This window comes from Bos taurus, chromosome 11 (assembly GCF_002263795.3).
Source record: "Bos taurus isolate L1 Dominette 01449 registration number 42190680 breed Hereford chromosome 11, ARS-UCD2.0, whole genome shotgun sequence".
NCBI classification, from domain to species: Eukaryota; Metazoa; Chordata; class Mammalia; order Artiodactyla; family Bovidae; genus Bos; species Bos taurus.
In genome coordinates this window covers 77237125-77262612 of record NC_037338.1, presented here as the reverse complement: position 1 = coordinate 77262612, position 25488 = coordinate 77237125, and the positions used below count along the sequence as shown (strand labels likewise).

The window sequence follows — 25488 nt, the reverse complement described above, 5'->3', positions numbered from 1 at the left end:
AACAAGCAGGCACATATTGTGTATAATCTTAGAACAATGCCTGATGAATACTGTGTGACATAACTGTTGGCCTGTTTTTCTCTAGAATGCATTCTCTGCGCAGTCAGGGAGTTTCCATTTCACTGTTTTGGCCATGACTGTATCTGAAGAACTTAGAGTAATGCCTGTTACATAGTTTGTTCCCAGAAGTTGTGCTCAGTGAATGGGCATATCCTTTTCATATCTCTGTAATCTCATCTATCACGTGGAAATAGTAGCATGCCTCTTACAAACTGCACCACTTTGCTGTGAGGGCCAGAGAAGCTTCTGGTTGCCTGAAGCCTTTTAGAAAAATCATGAAGGTCAGATAAATGGGAACCTCTGAGACATTTGCGTCTGGTTATTTTCAGCGGAAATGCATAGTCCAGGAAAGAAAGTGTTAAGAAGAATGTCCTGAAGGTACAGATGGTGCTTATGGAGAAAGAAGTCTATTTTTCAATTTACAAAAATGATTAGCTGGGATCCCACTGAGTTCACTGCACGGGCCACTGCTAGTTTTAATTTGTGCCAACAGGATGGAGAGATGGACTTTAATGAGGATGTGTGTTTTCTAATCATGGGCAAAGTTAGGGGAAGTGGCAGAGGGGGTAGGGAGGGTGACAGATAATTGGGGGATTCAGAAGACAGGGCTGCTCCTTGCGGATGGATGGATGCTCCGCTGCCTTTCCAGCTGGAGTCCTGTCATGGTTGGGCTTTCACCTGACTGAGGTGGGGGCAGAGTGGTTATCATCCAGGGTGGCAAGTAGTAAGGAGATTCCAGACACATACTCTGGAGTCAGACAGTTTTGATTTGCCACTTACTGTGTGAACTTTGTGTTTCCATTTCCTCATTTGCAAACTATGGAAATAGTTATATCTACTGTTATATGATTATTGTGACTGTTAAACAGACAAAGAGCTTAGGGTAATGCCTTGCATATATGACGTTCTCAATAAATTTCTCTGTAAGTTCATGAAATTATTTTTATTAGAAATGCTCATCCATCTGAAGAAGTAGCACAGGATTCCTTAGCCCCAGGAAGCCACTTCTCTCAATACAGCAGCCCATATTCCTTGTGTGTGCTCTCTCCTCTTTAGAGAGGGACATAGGGTAAGTGCCCTTTAATAAGAAGCTCCTGAGCCATTTCTATATTATCCTCCAACCCTAATGTTGTTGAGAACCATCCACATGTACAGTGGAAAATTACACAACAAATGCATTGGTGGTGGTAATAGCAAAACATGGATTGAAGCCACCAGTAAGAATTTCCTGTAGAAATGATTTCAACCAAGGCAAGAGTCTAGACTTTTTCCTCCCAGCATTTCTATGCATACCTCTGTGGGGTTCACATAGTGACCCCATGTGCTGGCACAGCCCATGTATCCTCCTGTGAATTTTAGAAGTGAAGATTTGTAGCCTGAAGACAGTGCTGGTCACTTTCCCATGGGATTTGAACAACTAGATTTTTCTATATCTCACCAAAACTCAGATGCAGAACCATGATTGCCTTTGATTGATTAGCTCATGCCAAACTCTCACAATGATTTGGGAGAAGAAATAATACAAAGATTTTTCTGGAGCAAGTGTTTGCATTTTGAGGAGTAGAAGGAGTCCATAAGTCTCCTGAAACTTTATGAAACACCCATGTATATAGACATGTGTTTGGGAGTTAATAGGCTCATGGATCTGAGATTCAGAAAGTTTAAGGAACAAGTAATTTTTTTTTTTAATTCCTTTCTTTCAACCAGGCAAAAAAATTAGATGAGATCCTGGTCTAGTAAAGGAAACAGACATGTCAAACAAATAATAGGGGACTTCCTGGTGATCCCAGTGGTTAAGACCCCATGCTTCCATTGCAGGAGGCATGGCTTTGATCCCTGGTCAGGAACTAAGATCCCACATGTCTTGAGTGGCAAAAATATAGAAAATAATAGAGATATAGGTCAACTAAATGCTAGATAGGCACAGAGTCCATGGAATGTCAATAAGTCTTCATGGCATTTGAGCAAAAGGAGAAGCATTGGTTGGGGAGGGAAGATTCTCAAAATCACGCTACAGATGAAACCATAGGATTGGTGGTTCTCTGCCCCTCACATATCACAGGAGAGTGTCCCTGAACACTCTCTGTTTCAAACTTAGTCACCTGTTTCCCCCAGCTCAGGGATTACACTTATCCCAAGCCACTGCAGGGGAAACGTCCCCTCATCCATCTCAGTCAGTCTTTCACACTTCAGGGTTCTGAGTCTTTTTTTTTTTTTTTTTTTTGAGGACACTTTAGTTCATTAGCTCTGGGGACAAGAGTGAAAAGAAAATATAAAACAACCTTCTGAAAACAAATCCAGGAAACATATTGTTGTGCAAGCTAATTAGCTTTTGAAAAAAGCAGTACTCTAATCAAGATTTCCATATATCGCACACGGCCTAATTATAGTGACAATAATACCCAGGATTTACAAAGAGGCTTTCAATATGTATCTCTGCAATTGTTTCAATTATTCACCAAATGTCCTTTGGAGAAGAAAAGAGGTAGATGAAGAAGCTGGGTTTTGCAGGGGCCAGGGTAGCATGCATTATTTTCACAGTTGGAGCTTGAGTCTTGATCCTATTCCATCCTCAGGGTCTAAAGCCCTGGTTGCTTAAGTCATTACTATTTGCAAAAGACAAAGGGAAAAAAAATCCATGATAATACCAGGGATTATGCTAGCCTTGATTATGTTGTGTTGCTGACTAAAAGAGTCCAGGTGTACAGTCTGACTCATGCTTCTCTCTCAATTATTTTCTAAGTAATAAATTAATGAATGATTCAATCAGTGAATCAGATAGACCAAGGCCTTGGCAGGCAAAATTAATAATGCATAGTGGTTCAGGAGTCCAGAACAGACATGTTAGATATAAATCAGTTGAAAAATTATTGATGTTCAAACTGAATGACATGTGGTAGTTTAGAAAGGACTTCTTGGAAGAGAAGGAGCTCAAAGAGGAGAGTTCCATGAGAAATTAGTGGGAAGTTGCTTTACATGTTCAAGAAAGAAACAACATGGGCAGCAAATATGAGAAAATGAAGGAAAATAGTCAAGTGCATAATAGGTACTTAATGAATGGTACAGAGACTTAGAAAATATGTCTTTTCTTGAATGACACCAATGCTCTTATTTTGTGTTTAAAACGTGGAGTCTCAGCAGCTTCCAGGAGAGTTCAAGAGATCCTTGTTTAATGAAGTGTTTCCTTTAGTTTGTACTCAGCAGGCTAGGCAGTAATTTCTTTCATAAGCTTTCCATTTCAGTCATATTTATGACTTTGGGGAGACTTAGCTTTTTTAGTTAAACATGACACCTAGAAATACAGTTTTCAGTTCTTCAGTTCCTGTTCTCAGCCAAAGCCCATACTTGAAAGTCTCTTGCTTTAATGCTATTAAGCACATTTTTTTTCTCCAGGGACACCATTATATAGATGTGGGTGGATGGTTGTGAACCAAAGTTTTTCAATGGATTCCATCAGTTGGCTAAGCATATAGTTTCTTAGATCCTATAGTTCAGATTAAGAAAAGGTTGCTTTGGTAAAAATGGATAGCCATATGCAGAAGAATGAAACTAGACCACTATCTTGTACCATATATAAAAATCAACTTGATATAAATTATAGACTTGAATATAAGACCTGAAACCATAAAACTCCCAGAAGAAAACATAGACTCTTTGACATCAGTCTTAGCATATCTTTCTGCATATGTCTCCTCAGGTAAGAGAAACAAAAGCAAAAATAAATGAAACTACATCAAACTAAAAAGCTTATTGCACAGCAAAGGAAGCCATCAGCAAAATGAAAAGGTAAGCTACCAAATAAGAGAATATGTTTGAAAAACATATCTCTGATAAGGGGTTGATATTCGAAATACATGAATAACTCATATACCTCAACACCAACCAAAACCAAAACAACCTGATTGAAACATGGGCAAAGGAGATGAACAGACATTTTTCCAAAGAAGATATACAGATGGCCAACTGGCATGTGAAAAGAGATTAAACCACTAATTATGATGGAAATGCTAGTCAAAACCACAATGAGCTATCATTGAATGCTTATTAGAATGTCTATTATCACAAAGGACAAGAAATAAGTTTTGGTGAGAATGTGGAGAAAAGAGAACCCGTGTACACTGGGAGTGTAAACTGGTACAGCCACTATCAAAACCAGTATGGGGACCCCTCACAAAATTAATGCTATACCTACCATTCAGCTATCCCACTTCGGGTATTTATCCAAAGAATATGAAAATACTCTATAATTCAAAAGATATATGTACCCCTATGTTCGTCATCTGGGTGTTATTTAAAATAGAAAGTGAATGAATAAAGATGTGACGGACACACACACACACACACACACACACAAGGAATACTACTCAGCCATAAAAAACAAAACTTTGCCATTTACTACAACGTGAATAGACCTTGAGGGTATTATGCTAAGTGAAATTAATCACCTAGAAAAAGACAAATACTGTGTGATTTCACTCAAATGTGGAATATAAAAAAAGCAAAACAAACAAGATAAGTTAATGAGCCTAACCCAAGAAAAACAATACAGAGAGTAGCCTAATGGTTACCAGGAGACAAGTGGCACTGATGGGCGGACGGGTGAATGGGTAAAGAGCGTCAACTGTGCGGTGATGGATGGAAACTAAACTTTGGCAGTGAGCACACTGTAATGTATACGGAAGTTGGTACCTCATGTTGTACACATGAAACATATAATGTTATCAACCAATGTCCCTTACTACATTTTGAAAAAGTAAAAAAAAAAAAAAAAAAAAAAAGTGGTGAATTGTAGAGGTCAGGGACTAGAAGGAAAGGTAGAAAAGTCAGACAGGGAATCCAAATAGTAGAAACTTGCATGGAATCTTAACCTACGTAGTAGAGCCAAGCAAGCAAAAGTAGACAAGATAGAGCAGTTGATGATTCAGTATTTACCCAAGGGCACAAACAAAGATCAGGCAATTGAGTAAAGAGGGTTGAATACCCACATATTTCATGAGACATGTCAATAGACACTGTCCTGAAGGTGCACACTAACAGCCCAAACATGGGATATGCTTCAGTGAGGTAACATTGCTCCTTATTAGATCAAGGTAGACAGCTGGGCCCTCCAGAGGGTCTAATACACACCTTACAAATTACAGGTAACAGAGTGTAGACTATGAAGTGTTGAGAAGATCAGTTATGAAATGACTGTCTTTACATGTGAGCACCTGTTCTCTATGGCATCCTGACACAGCTATTATTTTTTCCACCGTGGAAAATAACCCCACAAAAGCCTTTCTATTTTTCACACAGAGGATGTATATCCCTGTTGTATTCCTAAATTTTCAATCTGTGTTCTTTTCCATTTAAACAGAAGAGACTCTATCCTTTCACAGCCTCTATCTAGAATCAAAGTAAAAAAGACAAATGAAGACTATGCTACAGATGAAAAATTACCAGGAAATTTCAATAGGGATCCTCTGTTATAGAAAGAAAATGCCAGCAGAGAAAACTGTTCATACATAGAGTGACTCTGAGAATGATTGATGGGTCAGCTTCCAAGATACTTGCGACTCTGCAAACTATTCAGAAAATAAATTGCTAATGAGTAACAATTTTATGGATTTGGAGCTTACAACGTACGCTCTGATTTTGACTGTTCATTAATGCCAAAAAATAAAATTTTAAATTGTAAACAATTCATAATACCAAAGGATTTTCCTCCAATTAAACTCATGGTAATACATTTTGCTCTACTAGATAGACACATCCCTTGTAAGTTGTTCTGTGACATTTGACTTAAGGCAAGTGATGCAAGGTAATCGTGGGCAGAAAGGCTGCCAAAGGGAGAAGCATTGTGATCAATAGGCTTCTTTTGTTGTTGGCAAACACTGTAGGTGGATGAGCAGCGTCAGAGCTTGGAGCCAGAGGAAGCTAATAAGATGAGTGGCATGTTTCCCACAATATGCTCTAAGTATTTATGTGCTGTTCAAAGCGAGATCTGTAAACACGATGAGGACAAAGAGAATACAACATTATTGATGATATCCTCCTGATTTATGTTTACAGCATCTGTGGATAATAACTCCATTTGTCAGAGGGACCCTCATGAATACTAATTTTGGGTGGCAATCCAACCATGACCAGACTAGCTTTGGGTGATACCCTTTCACTCTTAAGTGTTTTTCCAGGATTATAGTATGTGGGAGTGTCCTTTATCTCTGAAAAAGCATAGTAGATTTGGAAGCTTTTAGGTATAGTAATTTGCAGGAGTTTGTAGATGTTCACAAGGTCACATTTAATAGAATTAGAATCAGGGTAATACCTTTGAATTCAAGTTTGTGTTTCCTGAAAGTGAGTCTGAATTTAATTATAAATGTCTCTAAATCCAAGAGTGGAAAGAAAGCTTAATGCTGTCTCTTGGTTTGGAAAAAAGATGACAAAGAGAAAAATCCTTCAACTGATTTCAAGTAAATAAGTGATCATTTTTTTTTCTCCTAAGTTGTGCTGTGATATTTTTAAGCTGTTAGTGGTAACATCTCATATCTCAGGAAGGTATATATGCTACAAAGATATAGAGTTAGTGGGTCACTGGAAGGAGTGAACAAAACTATTTATCATGCTGTGAATCCAACATACCATATCCACTGTGTTTGAGAATGTTAGCCAAATTACAAGCAACCTAATTGCTATCTGTGGTTCTGAAAATTCCTCTGTTTTAAGACTCTCAATCCATATTAGAAATAAATATTTCTGTAAGGTATGCATGTTTTTCATTAAAAACGTGTCTTTTCCTGTCCCTATGCCAGTTTACTGCCTCTTGCCAATGTTCCCTTCCAGAGATGGTTCCCTATGCACTTCCACTTGCCCTGTTCCTTGGGGCACGGGTATGTGAGTGAAGCAGGCTGATTACATTGGAGATGGGAGAAAGAATAAGGCAGCAATGTGGACCATAAGGAGGTCATCCTAGAAGTAGCCATCAAAGAGGAAGCCAGCATCCAACACGCTAGCCTACTGTACACTTAAGCTGGGATCTGTTTACCAAAGAAGCGGGTTGTCTTTGTTTCCTCTAAGCTCACCCAGTAGAGTAATATTTACTAATACAAGGATGTTTATAAACACTGATATTGGTCAGACATTTGATACCATTTGACTTTCTTGGGCTTTCCACCAGTGCTCTTCAGACAAATCCTATATGAAACTTTACAAATCTTCACATGCTTATTCAATTTACTAGTATTGTACTTACCACCTGACTGCACCCCCGCTTCTTTGGCTTCTCTGATCACTTTCTGGAAGCACCCTGACAGGGCTTCCCTGGTGGCTCATGTGGTAAAGAATCTGCCTGCAGTGCAGGATACCTGCATTCTTCCCTGGTCAGGAAGATCACTTGGAGAAGGGAATGGCTGGCTACCCACTCCAGTATTCTTGCCTGGAGAGTTCCATGGACAGTGGAGCCTGGTGGTCTACAGTCCATAGGGTCACAAAGAGTCAGACACGACTGAATGACTAACATTACTAGACAACCTTAAACATTCTATATCCTTATTAGTTCCTTTTTATGGAAAATTTTACTGAGAATAACATAGCATGGGGGTCAATATCTGTTGGGTCTTCTAGTCCCTTGACAAAGTCTCCAAATTCTAAACCATGTGAACTAAAATGATAGGTATAGAAGTCCTGGCCCATGTGAGATTATTTTTATTACAAGTCACTGGAGAACACTAGGAACACCCACCCCAGAGCACACTCTCTCCAGGTCTGCGTTCAGACTGAGCTTGTTTTGAAAGCTGCTCCTTATTGTAGCTCCACAGGAAATAATTATGCTCAGAAAACATAAGAAATTGTTTGTAATGCTGGGTTGACTGATCTTGAGCCAGACTGTAAGATATGTCATTTCCCATCTCATTTGTTAAAAGAAATGGCCTTGGATAATAGTGGATATGACATCTAAAGTAGCTTGGCTAGAAAAAGGAGAGCAAATTACATGTTTTCTGAAGGAGGAAATCTTATTAGCTCTATTATGTAAAGGCTTATTCATTTTTTAGTAACTTCTCTATCATATTTCTCCTTCCTTCTAGTCCATCTTAAGAACATCTGCTGTGCCCACAGCTGTTAAGCAATGACTTTATTATCGCAGCCTCAGTCCTCAGTACCTCCAGTTGGATGGTTGGCAGCTGTGATTCACCCACAGCTGCCACCACTGTTGCTACCACAACAGAGTAAATGCAACTAACAAGTAAAAGCCGGAGGTAGAGATGTAAAAGCCAAAGTGACCTAACTGTCCCCAATTGCTAATGTCTCAGAAAACAACTCTATTGCAATTTCAGAATCAACTGCAGTCCTGTTCTCTTCTTCTCCCGACCCTAAATTACGTTGTAATTGAGTCAAAATCCCAGAGACTTGGGCAGTGCATTGAGGAGAGAAAAATGAGGATCACACTGGCTTTTTGTTGAACTTTATAGACTTGATCTGACCCTGACTGAGAAAAAAGATGATATATTATTGCCTTCCTGGGGCTTGTGTTAAGTCAGGTGTGGAAATAGCAGTAGAAACATGATCTGTCTTGCCTCCAACAGTTTCTGAGCTGGGAATGGGCTCCTGGCATCTTACTCGGTATTCATCACCTCAGCCTTCTCTTTAAAAACATGTATTACACTGGGAGAGCTGAGTTGTCCACGGGTTACTCATAACTTCCAATTTCAGAGATTGAAGGGACCTTAGGGGTCTGGTCCAACCTCTCACTGAGGATAGGAATCCCTTTTACAACATTTATAGTAAAAAAAAAAAAATAGTTCAATTCTCTGAGAACTTCTATCTAGTGATGAAGCCAATTTCCTTAAAAAATCAGCCATATTCTAAGGAGATTTCAGAACATTACTTTGCTCCCAGCAGCAGTCTTAAGTCCCTATAATGATGAAGTGGGGGTTGGTTTATAAAGGGGAACATAATAAATACAGTTGTTAGGGTTGGATGGGGTGAGGCTAGTTTTGTAGACCTTTGAACATGATTTGGAGGCTTTTCTAGTATATTGACTGTTTGGAGTTTGAAGAGAAAATCCAAGGGTACACAAAAGAGGGAAACAAAGTATGGTTTGAGGGGCCAAGAAGAAAACAAGAATCAAAAGCAAGAAAATCTTATGTCAACAAAATCTGCTCTGAGAAAATATGTGCCCCACACTGCCCAGCTCTTCAGGGCAATTCACAAGAGTAAGGTGAGAGATCTTTGAAGATTTTAACATAAAATTTTAGCATAGCTATTGTGCCTTTGCAGGTTGTTACTAATGCTGAAGTGCTTTTCCAGGGCATCCTTGGATGTAGGTAGGGGCTAGATTCATGGGATTAGAGAGAAGCGTTGTTCTGTGTGAACTAACCTCAGATTCATTGACCTCAGTGCTGGGATCTATGGATGGCCTCCACCTGGGAGCCAAAGATGAGTTTTAAACTTTCCAATTTCTCTTTGGGGTTGATCACTGTATTTATACCGTTCTCTTTATCCCTCACTTTCCTGTAGGAATGAATCATTTGAAGGCATAAAACTGCATAGGCTGTAATGATTTCACTTTGGGTCAGGTCCACTGGAGCATTAATCATGCCTAAGGGCTGAATTAGGTTATCTGAAGATAGAAATGGCTTTTTAAAAAGTCCATTTCATCAAGTTCTATTTCTCTGAATTAAAACAGAATCTTATGACACATTACCTGCAGTAAGGATATGTACCAGCATGGTCAAATGCTGTTCCCCAAAGCCTCCTTTATTTTCTTTTTACACCATTCTTGTGTATCTTACTAGCTGTTTTATCTCTGATCTTAAAGCACAAATATGCATGCACACACTCACTTTCTTCCCAAAATCTCTCATTTAACGCCATATCATCTTCCAGTTACTCTGTTTATTTCTCTTCCATTTTGTAAGGTAAGATTTTTTAGATGCTAAAAAAAAAAAACTACACACTGATATTTTTGCAATTCTTCAGCTCACCCTTTCTGCTTCAGTGATAATAGATGGTGTGCATGTAGAAAGTTGGGCAGTGACACTAAAATTGGAATAATGGCTAAATACGGAAAAGAGTTATGCAAAGTAGTGGCCAGACCGAGACTACAAATGCTTATAGAAGGGTAGCTCTTCTGTTTGTGCAAAGTGGTTATTAGTATGATCACCACCGATTTAGCAAGCTAAAAATTTGCATACTGGAAAAGGATAGAAAATTCAAAGGCATCCTCTAGAGCTAATTATCTGGGGAAATTAAACCAGAAAATCCTTAATTGTTTTTTAGAATTCTAGGGCATGGTCTGGTGCTCTCTTTGACCTGCAGGACCCAGGTCCCAAGGCATTTGTGACTCCTGTGGATTTTAGCTAATGGGAAGAGCTGGGCCCGCTCAGTCCTCAATGCATTTGACCTTTGTTTCACCTTACGGATGCCTCATCATGACCAAATTCAGGTTAATCTGACCTTGCTGTGAACTTTTTAAGGTGTTCACAGAAGATTTCTTGATTTTCTTCATAAGATGCCAACCCATGAACTTTAGTGGTAAACCAAGGTCCCAAGCCCATGGGTGGAAAAATCAGGGGCATGTTCTCATCTGTTACTCTGCTGCAATTTCTAAAAGGTTTAAATTAGTTCTGTCCTATCAAAAGTAATATATGTAGCCCTTACAATGGAAAGAGAAGAAAGGGCACACTTCTAATATGAGAAATAACATTTAAAGCCCAGCTGATGACCCACTTATTAAGATAAAAAAGCTGACATATGTTTTATAGAATGCAAAACAATGCACAATAAACTTGCATTTTAAAATGTTTTATTTAAAAGCCAAAAAAGAAACCACCCACGCAAAAAAAAAAAAATCTCCACAGTAAATAAACAAAAGTGGCAGAACTAGATGACTTGAATGGCCATCTAATTCTGAGAGTTCATGGTTCCATGGCTCCAATAACAGCCAAATTAACAGAATGACCAAGGCCTTTGGGAAAATAGACAGTTTATCATTTCAGTAGGGAATAATAAAACTATTCATGTTTATTTTCTGTAAAGACAACACGACACAGCCTTAAAACATTTCAAGGAGAGGAACAGTCAGAACAGAGTGCATTATTTACATTCCTTACAACTTAAAGTAAGTTTGTCAGATAAGCAAATAAATTAACTTAGAGAAGTAGAATGCCTTCTCTGTGCCAGACACTGTGTTGTTCAGTAGATATAAAATAATGGATAAGATCTGGTCATTGACCTCTATGAGAAAACAGTCTGAGGAGGGAAACAGATTTATAGATAATGTAGTGTGGATAGAATGTTATAAAGGAACAAATACAATTCTGGGATAAACAAGATGTACATAGTATCTTGGCAGATCTTGCTGATTTACTGATTTCTATGTGTGAAGTATAGTGGGAATTTGCAGGTGATGGTGAGGAAGAATGTTTTAAAGATCAGTTCAGTTCAGTCGCTAGGTCGTGTCTGACTCTTTGTGACCCCATGTACTGGAGCACACCAGGCTTCCCTGTTCATCACCAACTCTCGGAGTTTACTCAAACTCATGTCCATTGAGTCGGTGGTGCCATCCAGCCATCTCATCCTCTGTCGTCACATTCACCTCTCGACTTCAATCTTTCCCAGCATCAGGGTCTTTTCAACTGAGTCAGCTCTTTGCATCAGGTGGCAAAAGTATCGGAGTTTCACCTTCAACATAAGTCCTTCCAATGAACACCCAGGACTGATTTCCTTTACGTTGGCTCTCCTTACAGTCCAAGGGAGTCTCAAGAGTCTTCTCCAACACCACAGTTCAAAAGCATCAATTCTTCCATGATCAGCTTTATTACACTCCAAATCTCACATCCATACATGACCACTGAAAAACCATAGCCGTACAAGACGGACCTTTGTTGGTAAAGTAGTGTCCCTGCTTTTTAATATGCTGTCTAGGTTGGTCATAACTTTCCTTCCAAGGAGTAAACATCTTTTTATTTCATGGCTGCAGTCACCATCTTCAGTGATTTGGAGCCTAGAAAAATAAAGCCTGCCACCGTTTCCACTGTTGCCCCATCTCTTTGCCATGAAGTGACGGGACTGGATGCCATGATCTTAGTTTTCTGAATTATGAGCTTTAAGCCAACTTTTTCACTCTCCTCTTTCACTTTTATCAAGAGGCTCTTTAGTTCTTCACTTTCTGCCATAAGGGTGGTGTCATCTGCATATCTGAGGTTATTGAGATTTCTCCTGGCAATCTTGATTCCAGCTTGTGCTTCCTCCAGCCCAGCATTTCTCATGATGTATTCTGCATATAAGTTAAACAAGCAGGGTGACGATATGCAGCCTTGATGTACTCCTTTTCCTATTTGGAACCAGTCTATTGTTCCATGTCCCATCCATCTCTTTCAGAATTTTCCAGTTTATTGTGATCCACACAGGCAAAGGTTTTGGCATACTCAATAAAGCAGATAGATGTTTTTCTGGAACTATCTTGCTTTTTCAATGATCCAGCAGATGTTGGCAATTTGATCTCTGGTTCCTCTGCCTTTCTAAAACCAGCTTGAACATCTGGAAGTTCACGGTTCACATATTATTGAAGCCTAGCTTAGAGAATTTTGAGCATTACTTTACTAGTGTGTGAGATGAGTGCAATTGTGTGGTAGTTTGAACATCCTTTGCAATTGCCTTTCTTTGGGATTGGAATGAAAACTGACCTTTTCCAGTCCTGTGGCCACCGCTGAGTTTTCCAAATTTGTTGGCATATTGCGTGCAGCACTTTCACAGCATCATCTTTCAGGATTTGAAATAGCTCAACTGGAATTCCATCACCTCCACTAGCTTTGTTCGTAGTGATACTTTCTAAGGCCCACTTGACTTCACATTCCAAGATGTCTGGCTCTAGGTGAGTGATCACACCATTGTGATTATCCGGGTGGTGAAGATCTTTTTTGTATAGTTCTTCTGTGTATTCTTGCCACCTCTTCTTAATATCTTCTGCTTCTGTTAGGTCCATACCATTTCTGTCCTTTATGGAGCCCATCTTTGCATAAAATATCCCCTTGGTACCTCTAATTTTCTTGAAGAGGTCTCTAGTTTTTCCCATTCTGTTGTTTTCCTCTATTTCTTTGCACTGATTGCTGAAGAAAGCTGTCTTATCTCTCCTTGCTGTTCTTTGGAACTCTGCATTCAAATGGGTATGTCTTTCCTTTTCTCCTTGGCTTTTTCTTACCTTGTTTTCACAGCTATTTGTAAGGCCTCCTTAGACAGCCATTTTGCTTTTTTGCATTTCTTTTTCTTGGGGATGGTCTTGATTCCTATCTCCTGTACAATGTCACAAACCTCCATCCATAGTTCATCAGGCACTCTGTCTATCAGATCTAGTCTCTTAAATCTATTTCTCAATTCCACTGTATAGTCATAAGGGATTTGATTTAGGTCATACCTGAATGGTCTAGTGGTTTTCTCCACTTTCTTCAATTTCAGTCTGAATTTGGCAATAAGGAGTTCATGATCTGAGCCACAGTCAGCTACCAGTCTAGTTTTTGCTGACTGTATAGAGCTTCTCCATCTTTGGCTGCAAAGAAGATAATCTGATTTTGGTGTTGACTATCTGGTGATGTCCACATGTACAGTCTTCTCTGGTGTTTTTGGAAGATGGTGTTTGCTATGACCAGTACATTCTCTTGACAAAACTCTATTAGCCTTTGCCTTGGTTCATTCTGTACTCCAAGGCCAAATTTGCCTGTTACTCCGGGTGTTTCTTGACTTTCTATTTTTGCATTCCAGTCCCCTATAATGAAAAGCACATCTTTTTGGGTGTTAATTCTAGAACGTCTTGTAGGTCTTCAAAGAATCATTCAACTTCAGCTTCTTCAGCATTACTGGTTGGTGCATAGACTTAGATTACCATGATATTGAATGGTTTGCCTTGGAAACGAACAGAGATCATTCTGTCACTTTTGAGACTGCATCCAAGTACTGCATTTCAGACTCTTTTGTTGACTATGATGGTAGCTCCATTTCTTCTAAGGGGTTCTTGCCCAGAGTAGCAGATATAATGGTCATCTGAGTTAAATTCACCCATTCCAGTCCATTTTAGTTCACTGATTCCTAGAATGTCGACATTCACTCTTGCCATCTCCTGTTTGACCATTTTCAATTTGCCTTGATTCGTGGACCTAACATTCCAGGTTCCTATGCAATACTGCTCTTTACAGCATCGGACCTTGCTTCCATCACCAGTCACATCCACAACTGGGTGTTGTTTTTGCTTTCGCTCTGTCTCTTCATTCTCTCTGGAGTTATTTCTCTACTGATCAGTTTTAAAGATAGTGAACAGCAAATGAATAGACTTGGGAATATTATAAAGCACTTTGTGTTCAAGGAGGCATAATACTTCTGATATGAATAAAACCAGTGTACCTGGATTGGGAATGGAGATGGAGAGATTGGGAGAGAGCAGTAGAGAGCAACAGGGAATGACCTAAAAGCTATGCTGCATCTAGAACATTTTCTGAAATGCAATTGCAGCTACTTACACTTACGTTCTATCCCAGTGCTTTCCAAATAATTCTGCAGAAAATATTGATGAGCACTCCATTAAAAAACCAAACCAAACCCCCCTATTCTGTAGTCAAATAAATTTTAGGACCTTCAGTTAAATGAGATAAGTAAGGTTTCTTAATGCAAGATTTCTCCAAGCATTTAATATGCTAATATTCATATGTCTTATGAATCTTAAGTGGAACAAATACAAGAGGTATTTCTCAAATGTATTTGACTGCAAAAAAAAAAATCTGAGCATATTTATCAATAATGTAAGATTTCTAGGTTCCATGGAGCTCCACTTAGGATTTTCTATAATCTATAGAATAGTATTTCCTATCTATCTATATATCTATCTGCATTATCTATTTATTTATCTACATAAATAGGTTGATAGTGCTCAGTTTGAGTTTGTAAAGACATTAATTGCCAGCCCATTGTAATTTTCAAGCCTACATTTTCTGTAGAGTGCTACTCCCTTGGATAAGTTAAACACTGTAAGGATCAAAAACTGATTTCATATTCAAGTCAGTTGTGAAAAGATGGGTCAAAGGGTTTTGTTACCACAGTTCTCTGAGTGGGATGGATGATCTAACAGAAAGGAGAAGATGAGTGGAAGAAGGCCTGGATGAAAGAAAGGAATTGAATAAAAATGCAGGGCACATGGTTAGGTTATTCTTTAGAAATGAGAGACCCTTTTCTTTGCACCACACTGAAGGAAGGAAACCCATGATCAATAATTCTGTGATCTTTGATCTATTGCTTTTTAGACAGGTGAGATCTTGACTGTCCTCATTGAAAGGCTACATAGAGATAAGACCCTGACTATTTAACTTACTTTGAAGAATTCTGAGAAAGAAGATATATTTAAAACCTGCTTTAAAATAGATGGCTACCAGCCTGGATAGTTCCTCCAATAAAAGTTGACAAGAAAATGAAATATGGACTACAAGATGGTGCAATTTGGCTGACTTGTAACTACTTGAAGGGTTATACCTAAAATGTGATCATTCATTCTTTCATGTGTTCCTCATTTATTGATTGGCAAGAACGTGAACAGGTGATTCACAAAAGACGTATTCTAATGGCCAAAAGTCATACAGAAAAAAAACAAAAGTTTAGCTTGGCATTGGCTGCACATCAGTGTTCTAAGGGGAAATCGTTTCTTTCCTACCTCATGTATATCACCCTCACCCCAACTTCACAGGAATTCTATTCCAGGGAAGAAGGGGTATAGGTGCTGCCCAGGAATATGCCAAGGTGACAACTTGGCCAAAGATTAAAGGATCTTTAGAGCCCGTGCCCTTTTGGAGCTGAGTACCTGATGCAGTAAAGTGAATTTGGGGCTACATCCCAGATGAGAAGCATCACCATTCTAGTGAGAGTAAATAAGGGAACCACTACATTTTTTAAAAAGCTCTTAAGGTCAGTTTTAATTCCAATCCCAAAGAAAGACAATGCCAAAGAATGCTGAAACTACCACACAGTTGCACTCATCTCACACGCTAGTAAGGTAATGCTCAAAATTCTCCAACAGGCTTCAGCAATACATGAACTATGAACTTCCAGATGTTCAAGCTGGTTTTAGAAAAAGCAGAGGAACCAGAGATCAGATTGCCAACATCCGCTGGATCATCAAAAAAGCAAGAGAGTTCCAGAAAAACATCTATCTGCTTTATTGACTATGCCAAACCTTTGGCCATGTGGATCACAATAAACTGGAAAATTCTGAAAGAGATGGGAATACCTGACCACCTGACCTGCCTCTTGAGAAACCTATATGCAGGTCAGGAAGCAACAGTTAGAACTGTTCATGGAACAACAGACTGGTTCCAAATAGGAAAAGGAGTACGTCAGGGCTGTATATTGTTACCCTGCATATTTAACTTATATGCAGAGTACATCATGAGAAAGGCTGGGCTGGAAGAAGCACAAGCTGGAATCAACATTGCCGGGAGAAATATCAATAACCTCAGATATGCAGATGACACCACCCTTATGGCAGAAAGTGAAGAGGAACTCAAAAGCCTCTTGATGAAAGTGAAAGAGGAGAGTGAAAAAGTTGGCTTAAAGCTCAACATTCAGAAAACTAAGATCATGGCATCTGGTCTCATCACTTCATTGTAAATAGATGGGGAAACAGTGGAAACAGTGTCAGACTTTATTTTGGGGGGCTCCAAAATCACTGCAGATGGTGATTGCAGCCATGAAATTGAAAGACGCTTACTCCTTGCAAGGAAAGTTATGACCAACCTTGATAGCATATTAAAGAACAGAGACATTACTTTGCCAACAAAGGTCCGTCTAGTCAAGGCTATGGTTTTTCCAGTGGTCATGTATGGATGTAAGAGTTGGTCTTTGAAGAAAGCTAAGAGCTGAAGAATTGATGCTTTTGAACTGTGGTGTTGGAGAAGACTCTTGAGAGTCCCTTGGACTACAAGGAGATCCAATCAGTCCATCCTAAAGGAGATCAGTCCTGGGTGTTCATTGGAAGGACTGATGTTGAAGCTGAAACTCCAATAGTTTGGCCACCTAATGTGAAGAGCTGCTTTATTTGAAAAGACCCTGATCCTGGGAAAGATTGAGGGCAGGAGAAGGGGACGACAGAGGATGAGATGGTTGGATGGCATCACCGACTCGATGGACGTGGGTTTGGGTGGACTCCGGCAGTTAGTGATGGACAGGGAGGCCTGGCGTGCTGCAATTCATGGGGTTGCAAAGAGTCAGACACGGCTGAACGACTGAACTGAACTGAAACTTATGTAAAGACTAAGGAAAAATTAATATTGGCAGTTATAGATTCACCAGGGCCAGAATGTCTGCTTAAGTCTAATAATCAGAATCTGTTTTTAAAGGGTCTTTCTTTTAAAACATACTTCTCCTTTGTGGTCTTACCAAGAAGTAGTTTTGTGGCTACAGTAAACACAGAACAAGGATTCAAAGATTCAGGGCTCTCTTTCTTACTATTAATCCAAAAATGCAAATTAAAACAGCAAGATATCTTTCTGGTCTATCAATTTGGCAGATATTTAAAATAATTTAAAATATTTAAAATATATTACGCAGCCTTGATGAGGGTGTGGGGGCATAGGTAGCTCCTATGACTGGTAGGAGTGTAAATTAACTCAATCATTTTGAGGAGTAATTTGACAAGCTTGTATCAAAAGTTTTAAAAAAAAAACCCATGAGGCATTCCACTTCTAAGAATTAATCCTAATAGGATAATTCTAGGTGTGCTCAAAGATTTGTCTATATGCATATTCATTGGAACTTTGTTTAATTAATAAAAAATTAGAAATAAGCTAAATGCTCAATAATAGAGAACTGTTTGAATAAATTGTGTTATATCATCATGGAATATGATGCAGGATTTGAAATGCTATTATAAAGTAATGACAAGGAGAAAAAAAAGTGAGATGATTATAGGAAATGTAAGGAAAATCAGGAAACTCAGTATGAAGACTTTGGACACTGATTCAACAAACTAACTATAAATAACCATTGATGAGATAATCCAGGATTTCTGTATTAAGAAATATTTAAAATAATTTTGGGTGATATGGCTTTGGGCCTTTTTTTCCCTAAATGTTCATCTTTTAGACATGCATACATACTGAATTATTTACTTATGAAACAATGTGATGCTTGGAATCTTCTTTAAAATAACCCAATGTGGGAAGTGGAGAAAATGGATGGAGATAAATCATAAAACATTCAGCAAATATTGGTAATTATTGAATTAGATGGTAGGTGTATAGGGATTTATTATACAACTATTTCTCTTTTTGTATTTATTTGGGATGTCCATTGTGTAAATAAAAATAATTTTGTTCAATAATTATTTAGGTGAAATATTTTCACAGTTTATACAAATATTTTCATAGTGAATAGTTTTATAGTTCACATTTTCAATAATACTATTATTATAGTTTTCAATAATACGATCAAAAAAGATATTAACCAGAATATATAAAGTGATGATCTGATATATATGAAAGAATAAAGCATATTGAAATATTGGTGATAGTTATATATTTATTTTGATCATGTTTATCATTTTTATCTTTGTTTATCATTACTTGCTAAAGTTATTTTTTCTTTCCCAATAAACGTTCAGTACTTTAATCATAAAAACAGATCTAATAAAACACTTACTGAGCTCTTATAGTTGAGTAGACACTGTGCTTAGATTGAGAGGTGTAGAGATAAAAGCCATAGCCACTGGCTCAAGGTACCCAAGGTCTAATGATGAAAGCCCACGTGCTGATACATAGACACTCTCCACTGTGCTAAGTGCAATAATAATGGAATGAATACAAGACTGTGAGAGGGACTGCCAGACTCTGCTGAACAGATTTGGGAAACACTTCACAGGAGGCCTATTTGAATTGATCTTTGAGGACTGCAGCAGTTTGGGGAAAAATTACAGTTGACATTAAGAGAGGATCCAATGGAGAACTAGGAAAGGTTTAATTCAAAAGGATTCAAAAACAAAACTTTTCAACAACAAAATTTATTTCAAATAACATCATACAGTTTCTAAAGTAGCACTATGATTTACTTTAAATAGATGCCATCAGCATGACTATATTTATTTGAAAGATTGAAATAACATCAGAAATAAAAAATGACAATTCTTCAATCTAATTCCAAGAATGTTACCTCCAGGTAAATGAAGTATAATTGCAATGAGTATATCTGAACCTGGTGTCTTTCTAAAAGATATAACCAAGAACAACACTTGTAGCAGGATAAGTAAGTACTAACTTACAACAGTTTAATATGATGTTAATGCAAGGAGATCCAACCAGTCCATTCTAAAGGAGATCAGCCCTGGGTGTTCACTGGAAGGACTGATGCTAAAGCTGAAACTCCAGTACTTTAGCCACCTCATGCGAAGAGTTGACTCATTGGAAAAGACTCTGATGCTGGGAGGGATTGGGGGCAGGAGGAGAAGGGGACAACAGAGAATGAAATGGTTGGATGTCATCACTGACTCGATGGACATGAGTTTGAGTGAACTCCGGGAGTTGGTGATGGACAGGGAGGCTTGGCGTGCTGTGATTCATGAGGTCACAAAGAGTCGGACACAACTAAGTGACTGAACTGAACTGAACTGAATGATGGTCAAGCTGGTTTTAGAAAAGGCAGAGGAATCAGATCAAATTGCCAACATCTGCTGGATCATTGAAAAAGTAAGAGAGTTCCAGAAAAGCATCTATTTCTGCTTTATTGACTATGCCAAACCTTTGCCTGCGTGGATCACAATAAACTGTGGAAAATTCTGAAAGAGATGGGCATACCAGACCACCTGACCTGCCTCTTGAGAAACCTATATGCAGGTCAGGAAGCAACAGTTAGAACTGGGCATGGAACAACAGACTGGTTCCAAATAGGAAAAGAAGTACGTCAAGGTTGTATATCGTCACCCAGCTTATTTAACTTATATGCAAAGTACATCATGAGAAACGCTGGGCTGGAGGAAGCACAAGCTGGAATCAAGATTGCTGGGAAAAATATCAATAACCTCAGGTATGCAGATGACACCACCCTTATGGGCAGAAAGTGAAGAAGAACTAAAGAGCCTCTTGATGAAAGCGAAAAAGTTTGCTTAAAGCTCAACATTCAGAAAACTAAGATCATGGCCTCCAGCCCTATCACTTCATGGCAAAAAGATGGGGAAACTGTGGAAACAGTGTCAGACTTTATTTTTCTGGGCTCCAAAATCACTGCAGATGGTGACTGCAGCCATGAAGTTAAAAGACACTTACTCCTTGGAAGGAAAGTTATGAGCAACCTAGATAGCATATTAAAAAGCAGGGACATTACTTTACCAACAAAGGTCTGTCTCATCAAGGCTATGTTTTTTCCAGTAGTCATGTAAGGATGTGAGAGTTGGACTGTGAAGAAAGCTGAGCACTGAAGAATTGATGCTTTTGAACTGTGGTATTGGAGAAGACTCTTGAGAGTCCCTTGGACTGCAAGGAGATCCAACCAGTCTACCCTAAAGGAGATCAGTTCTGGGTATTCATTGGAAGGACTGATGTTGAAGCTGAAACTCCAGTACTTTGGCCACCTGATGCGAAGCACTGCCTCATTTGAAAAGACCCTGATGCTGGGAAAGATTGAGGGCAGGAGGAGTAGGTGACAACAGAGGATGAGATGGATGAATGGCTTCACCGACTCAATGGACATGAGTTTGGGTAAACTCCTGGTGTTGGTGATGGACAGGGAGGCCTGGTGTGCTGTGGTTCATGGGGTCGCAAAGAGTCGGACACAACTGAACAACTGAACTGAACTGAATGATGGACTCAACTCGCCACTATGTTACATACCTGAGGTAATAGAGGCTCATGTGTGTGCGCTAGGTTGACTCAGTCATGTCTGAATCTTTGTGACCCTATAGTCCATAGCCCACCAGGATCCTCTCTATACATGGAATTCTCTAGGCAAGAATACTGGAGTGGGTTGCCATGCTCTCCTCCAGGGGACCGTCCTAACCCAGGGATCGAACCTACATCTCTTGTTTCCTGAATTGGCAGGTGGTTCTTTACTACTAGCGCCACCTGGGAGGCACTTGAAGCTGGTATTTAATCTTTACTTCCGTAAAATTTCAATATGCATTTTAAAAGTTGAAAAGTACATATGTGATTACATTATATACTATTTTCCACCATTTTGGTTTAGTTTTTTATAATCATTGTTGGTCATGTCTCCCTACATGTCTCTGCCTAAAGTCCTGGCTATTAATTTTTATGAACTTCATTTTCATAATTTATAAAAAGATAGTTAATTTCAGAATAAATTATATGTAATGTAAAATTACTTAGCACCATGTTCAAAGTTCATTTTCCTTTTTACCTTCCTTTTTTCTCCTTTTGTCGTGTCTGGCTCTTTGTAACCACATGATCTATGCAGTTCAATTCTCTAGGCCAGGATACTGGAGTGGGTAGCTGTTCCCTTCTCCAGGGGATCTTCCCAACCCAGGGATCAAACCCAGGTCTCCTGCATTGGAGGTGGATTCTTTACCAGCTGAGCCACCAGCAAAGTGCAAGAATACTGGAGTGGGTAGCCTATCCTTTCTCCAGTGAATTTTCCCAACCCAGGAATTCAAACCAGGGTCTCCTGCATTGCAGGTGGATTCCTAACCAACTGAGCTCTCAGGGAAGGCCTCATGTGGAAACTATTTAATAAGCATACCTTTACTATATAATAACTTGACATGTAATTTTTTAAAAGAAGTGTCTGAAAACAAAGAAAAAGGAATGTACTAATAAATGGAATGGAGAACAGTTACTATGTGAAAGAAATTTAGATAACCTCCTTATGTAATATAACAAAATAATTTCCCAAAAGTCTAAAGAGTTAAAACCAAAAGAGGTAAATAGTTTAAGAATATTAACACGGTCATATTTTGTAACACCTGATAATAAAAAGGAAATTTAAAGGTCTCTGAGCAGAGTTAATATTGAAAATTACCGAGTATTTATGCAGATTTTTGACTGCAGAAAGCTGGCATGCTCAATTACTTGAGACTCTTTAGTCTTCAGAAGTTCCTCCTTCAATATTTGAAAGTTTGCAGTTGTTTGCATCCAGGCTCCTTTTCTAAAATGGCAGTTTATCCAACACTGCTCACAGAATTTTAGTGTCAGTTTAAATAGTTAATCCAAGGCCTTGATTTGGAAGATTTTCTTCATTCATATGGTGAAAAATATCTTCCAAGGATTTTATGAATAAATCTTTACCGTATAAGTGTTCTGAGAATGGGCTTTCACTTCACTCTCAAAAAAAGTGAAAAATTTTTTGAAAATTCAATGAAGTAATCTCTTTTCTTTTTTAGAAAACCAGTAAAGTAGCTTAATGTTAGATTTTGACTTTTTTATTTTTTTAACCAAACCCTTTGTTCAGGAAATAATTTAAGGCCCTGGCTCTGATAAATTTAATCAACCTTCATGACCTTAGGCTCTAATTCTTCCAGGATTATGGCTGAGAGTTTTGCAGATCCTGAATACCCATATAGGAAGCAATGAACGAAGATGGATTATGTAGCTCCTGTCTTCATCAGCACATGAACACTGCAGTCTGATTAAAGTTCTTTCATATGTGCCCAAAGTAGTATAGTTTTCTTACCAGTAGAAGTTGGTTGGCAAGGAACATTTTCATAATTCAAAGATCTCAACCACCTATGTACGCGAAGTTCAAAACTAGAAACTTAGTGCTTTGGAGCCATCCATTGTTTTGCCTACCTCGGTATTGCTAATGGGCTGTTTGGCTCTCAACCCTCCATTACCTACTACACAGTTTTAGAAGGATGTGCTTGATTCTGAACAGTAATGGAAGAACCAACTCAGCTTTCTTCATTCTGACCAAATGCAAATCAGCTCCCAAATTTCTAAAGTGTGTGGTTTCAATAAACATCATTACTCACGTGTTTAACTTTGCCACATGATAAGAAACCTCATAGAATGTTTCAAAACACAACTTCTGTGTTGGGCCAATTTGAATTTCAGTAAAATTCAAGCTCTTCAAATCCAGGTTGAGCTCATGGAAAAGATGTAAACCGCCTGTTCTCTCTTTAGAATAAAAGGAAGTACAGTAAGGTTTAGGTTTATAAGCTTCCCCTTCCGAAAACTTGCCTTGTGAAAACCATCATCATTTTTATGTCCCAACACACTGAGATTCTGATTGAGCATGCAAAATGCACAATCTTCCTAACTTAAGGCATGATTGTTATTAACAAAGATAGTGACCATAGTCTTAATAGCAGGGTATGGCTTCATAATTGTTTTAATTTGTAAATGTTTTAATCAAATATGTTTTAATTTCTAAAAATGGGAAGATATACTACAGTTGAAAATGAGGCAATGCTGTGATTCTGTGTTCTCTAATCATGGAAGTATAACAATAAGCCTTATTCTGTTTAGAGTGAAACATTCACTATAGCATAACTTGAAGTAGAAAGAAGTATTTTCTTATAAAAATTTTCAAAATTAGATGACTTAGTCAAATAAAATTGTTTTATAATGGTTTATAGATAAACAAGAATTGAGAATCCACCAACCAGTTGGCATTGTGTATATTTGTAAGTATATATAACTCTGTCAAGTTTTAGTCCTAGACTCACAGATCCTAGATGTTTTGATTGAATATTATTTTAATATCTGATGCAAAGTTTTAGCATAAGTTCTGAAGCACAGTAGTTACCAAGGAATGTTTGTAATGCTGAGTTTTACTTTAATGCCTAAAACAGAAGTCACGAGCAGAGAACCTCTAATAAGATCATGATGGCAGCTTAGTTCTTCTTTTCTTTTTTTTTTTTAATGTTTTCATTTTTTTTTAATTTTATTTTATTTTTAAACTTTACATAATTGTATTGGTTTTGCCAAATATCAAAATGAATCCGTGCTCTTGGAAACTCTACAAATGTATAGAAAGTGAAAATAAAAACAAAGCTGTCATATTCAGTGAAATTGTAAGGTAAATTCTATGTTATTGTTAAGTACTTTTAAGTACAGCAGAGTCAGAGCATATGACTCTTGTGGGCAGGGGCAATGGTGGAGCAAAGGGAGAACAGAAAGAATGGATGCCTCAAACGTATTTTGAGGGTAGAGTTCAAAAATCTCCATAAATTAATTGCTTCTGAAAAGAAGACCCCATTCTCAGTGGGAACTACTATGAGAAGGGCTTAGATCAAGCAGACTAGGGTTAAGTGCTGCAGAAAGTGGAATATCTCATGCAACACCAATAAAATAATGTATAAATAATAATAATATTTAAGTGAACATCTCACTTAAATTCAAAGACTGTGTCCTTTAGTGACTGCAACTGGTATTGGGACCAATAAGAATATCATAGGACTGATGGTAGAAATCCTAAGAAAGCTGGTTTTTAAATTGCAAGGAGGAAGGTAATTATATACAGGCACCTTTTAAAAGATGGTTTATTATTATAGCAGTCAGTATGCATGAACCTACTCTCCCCTGCATTATCCCTCATCTCTTAAAAATAGCTGGTTCAGTGAAAATCTTCCTTGTTGGTATTTCAGATTAAAGGTACCAGTTTTCAGCTATACAAATATGATATAGAAAGAAATGTGCAAAATAGCAATTGAAGCTTCCTGGTAAAAACAAAACAAAAAGTTAAGAGTAAAATATAGCCAAAAAGCAAAAATAAATTTGATATTCCAATAAGAATTTTAAAATGTAAGAACAAGCTATTGCTGCTATGAAGGAAATCACTCAACAGAAATAAAGAACTCAGGGAAGGGAAGGCCTGAAATAAAGGCTAAATAACAGAAGGAGATAAAAATAATATTGGCATAACACAGGGGAAAAAAATAGAAAAAGACAAACTGTTTAAGAAATGAAGATTAAACTTGAAGAAGCCAAAGAGATGGGAAATACAGTAAGGGATTCTATAATCTATTATCATATGATAAACCATCTAAAATCTTAGTGATCTAAAATAATGATTATGCATTTTTTTTCTTGCAACTTTATTGGTTTGCTGAGTTCTTTTGCTGATCATGCCTGGGTTCCCTATGTAGCTGCATTCAGCTGGTGGATTTCCTGGGATCTGAGAACAACTGGGATGGCTGGTTAAATTGACCTACTCTCTCTGTGGGTTTTCACTGTCAGTGACTCTAGACAAGGCTTCTTGCAATGATAATGGCAACATTCAAAAAGGAAAAGTCCAAACATGCAAGTGTTTATTAATCCTTTACTTATGTCATATTTTTTGGTGTCCCAGTGGCAAATCAAAAAAAAAAAAAAAAAATCAACCACATGGCTACATTCAGAGTCAAGGTGAGAAATGCTGACATAAAGTAATAGAAGAGGGTGGGGTTCACTGAGGGCCACTGATGTAATGATATAATATCATCTGCTATCTCCCTGATGGTTCATGTTGTTCATTCAGACTAAAAGGCTATGA

The 25488-nt window shown here is 38.1% G+C and overlaps 1 long non-coding RNA gene across 1 annotated transcript in view; it reads left to right on the top strand.

The window, feature by feature from the left end:
• LOC112448818 (uncharacterized) overlaps positions 1–3875 on the top strand; it is a 412466-nt gene extending 408591 nt beyond the window's left edge. The window contains exon 5 of the long non-coding RNA XR_003037249.2: positions 3758–3875. This is a non-coding gene — a long non-coding RNA (uncharacterized lncRNA). The remainder of the gene's footprint in view (positions 1–3757) is intronic.
• The last annotated feature ends 21613 nt before the right edge of the window (positions 3876–25488 follow it).